The sequence below is a fragment of the Pan paniscus genome, chromosome X (assembly GCF_029289425.2).
Source record: "Pan paniscus chromosome X, NHGRI_mPanPan1-v2.0_pri, whole genome shotgun sequence".
In the NCBI taxonomy this organism is placed as follows: domain Eukaryota; kingdom Metazoa; phylum Chordata; class Mammalia; order Primates; family Hominidae; genus Pan; species Pan paniscus.
This window is the reverse complement of record NC_073272.2, coordinates 47,918,790-47,922,058: the sequence shown is the minus strand read 5'-3', so window position 1 is coordinate 47,922,058 and position 3,269 is coordinate 47,918,790. Positions and strand designations below refer to the sequence as shown.

The following is a 3,269-nucleotide window of genomic DNA, read 5'->3' as shown; positions in this document are numbered from 1 at the left end:
CAATAGATGCAGAAAAAGCATTTGACAAAATTCAACATCTTTTTATGATAAAAACCCTCAACAAATTAAGTACAGAGGGAATGTACCTCAACACAATATAGGCTATATATTATAAATCCACAGCTAATACACTAAAAGTGGGAAAAGTTGAAAGCTTTTCAAGATTTGGAACAACACAAAGATGCCTACTCTCACCACTTATAGTCAACATAGTACTGGATGTCCTAGCCAGAGCAATTAGCTAAGATAAACAAATAAAAGGCATTCAAATTGGAAAGGAGGAAGTTAAATTGTCCCTGTTTGCACATGACACAATCTTAAATACTGAAAACCCTGAAGATTCCATCAAAAAATGTTAGAACTAATAAACACATTTAATAAAGTTGTAGGATAGAAAATCAACATGCAAAATTCAGTAGCATTTTTATACATTTATAGCAAACTATCAGAAAAATAAATAAAAATTCCATTTATAATATTTACAAAAATTAAAATACTTAGGAATAAATTTAACCAAGGAGATGAAAGATCTCTACACTGAAAACTAGAAAACGTTGCTGAAAAAAAAATTGAAGAAGACATAAAAAGGATGGAAAGCTATCCTGTGTTCATGGATTGTAAGAATTAAAATTGTTAAAATGCCCATACTACCCAAAGCAATCTACAGATTCAATACAATTCCCATCAAAATACCAATGACATTCTTCACAGAAATAGAAAAAAATACTAAAGTTTGTATGGAACCATGCGAGACCTTGAATAGCCAAAGAAATTTGGAGCAAAAAAACAAAAACAAAACACAGAAAAACAATGCAAAGCTGGAGGCATCACACTATCTGACTTCAAAATGTACTACAGAGCTATAGTAATCAAAACAACATGGTACTGGCATAAAGACAGACACATAGACCAATGGAACAGAAAAGAGAACCCAGAAATAAATCCACACGTTTATAGCAAACTGATTTTTAATGAAGGTGCCAAGAACATACAATAGGGAAAGGACAGTCCTTCAACAAATAGTGTTGGGAAAACTGGATAGACACATGCAGAAAAATGAAATTAGACCTTTATCTCTCACCATATAAAAACCACTCACACAAAAGGTTAACGACTAAAATGTTAGACCCCAAACTATGAAACTTCTAGAAGCAAAAACAGGAGAAAAGCTTTAAGACATTTGTCTGGGCAATGAATTTTCTTTTTTTTCTTTTTCTCTCTTTTTTTTTTAACATGACCTCAAAGCACAGGTAACAAAAGCAAAAATAGACAAATGGGATTACATCAAATGGAAAAGTTTCTGCACAGCAAAGGAAATAATTGACAGACTGAAGTGTAAACTAAAATTAAAGTTCTAAGCCCCCCAACTGAGTAAGTGGATCTCCCTCTCAGCCAAGAGGATCCCAAAGAAACCTCAAAAACTAGTTCAAGCCATGACAGGAAGGAGACTGGGGTCAGACATGCCTCATTATACCCTCTCCCTTTTGGAATTTAGACACAACTCAGCATTACCATTAAAATAGAGATCCTAAGAGTGACGGAAGAAATTCTTTGTAGCAATAAGATACCAACTCCAGACTGTGGAGACTGCATCTTCCCGGCGGGCACAGAGACTCACCCTCCCCACTCCATCACCAGTCCACACCCACTGCCAGATCACCATGAATGATGATATCACTGCTCTCGTCTTCAACAAAGGCTCTGGCATGTGCAAGGCTGTCTTCATGGGCGATGATGCCCCCCAGTTGTCTTCCCCTCCATCATGTGGTGCCCATGGCACCAGGGCGTGATGCTGGGCATGGGTCAGAAGGACTCCTACATGAGCGATGAGGCCCAGAGCAAGAGATGCATCCTGACCCCACCCTGAAATGCCCCATAGAGCACAGCATTGTCACCAAATGGGATGACATGGAGATCTGGCACCACAACTTTTACAACAAGCTATGTGTGGCTCCTGAGGAGCACCCCATGCTGCTGACCGAGGCCCCCCTGAGCCCCAAGGCCAACCATGAGAAGATGACCCAGATCATGTTTGAGACTTTCAATGCCCCAGCCATGTACTTGACCATCCAAGCTGGTACGCCTCTGGCAGTACCACTGGCATCGTGATGGACTCTAGCGATGGGATCACCCACACTATGCCCATCTATGAGGGGTACACCCTCCCCCATGCCATCCTGCCTCTGGACCTGGCTGGCCAGGACCTGACTGACTACTTCATGAAGATCCTCAAGGAGGGCGGCTACAGCTTCACCACCAGTGCTGAGCGGGAAATCATGCTTGACATCAAGGAGAAGCTGTGCTACATCACCCTGGACTTCGAGCAGGAGATGGCCACTGCAGCCTCTAGCTCCTCCCTGGAGAAGAGCTAGGAGCTGCTCAATGGCCAGGTCATCACCATCAGCAACCAGTGGTTCCACTGCCCCAGTACCTCTTCCAGCCTTCCTTCCTGGGCATGGAATCCTATGGCATCCACGAAACTACCTTCACCTCCATCATGAAGTGTGATGTGGACATCTGCAAAGACCTGTATGCCAATACAGTGCTGTCTGGTGGCACTACCATGTACCCTGGCATTGCTGACAGGATGCAGAAGGAGATCACCGTCCTGACTTCCAGCACAATAAAGATCAAGATCATTGCTCCTCCTGTGCATAAATACTCCGTGTGTTTCGATGGCTCCATCCTGGCCTCCCTGTCCACCTCCCAGCAGATGTGGATCAGCAAGCAAAAATACCAAGAGGCCGGCCCCTTCATCACCCACAGCAAGTGCTTCTAGGCGGACTGTTACTTAGTTGCATTACACCCATTCTTGACAAAAACCCAACTTGCCAGAAAACAAGATGAGATTGGTGTGGCCTTACTATTATTATTATTATTATTCTTTGTTGTTGTTGTTGTTGTTGTTTAGCTTGACTCAGGATTTGAAAACTGGAAAGGTGGAGGCGACAGCAGTCAGTTGGAGTGAGCACCCCTCAAAGTTCTACAATGTGGCCGAGGACTTTGATTGTACATTGTTCTTTTTTTAAATAGTCATTCCAAATATCATGAGATGCATTGTTACAGGAAGTCCCTTGCCCTCCCAAAAGCCACCCCACTTCTCTCTAAGGAGAATGCCCCAGTCCTTTCCACACAGGGGAGGTGATAGCATTGCTTTCATATAAATTATGTAATGCAAAAAATGTTTAATCTTCGCCTTAATACTTTTTAAATTTTGTTTTATTTTGAATGATCAGCCATTGTGATCCCCCTTTTTTGCCCCTCAACTT

The 3,269-nt window shown here is 42.2% G+C and overlaps 1 pseudogene; it reads left to right on the top strand.

The window, feature by feature from the left end:
- The first annotated feature begins 246 nt into the window (after nucleotides 1–246).
- On the top strand, nucleotides 247–2,779 carry LOC100988084 (actin, cytoplasmic 1-like; annotated as a pseudogene).
- The last annotated feature ends 490 nt before the right edge of the window (nucleotides 2,780–3,269 follow it).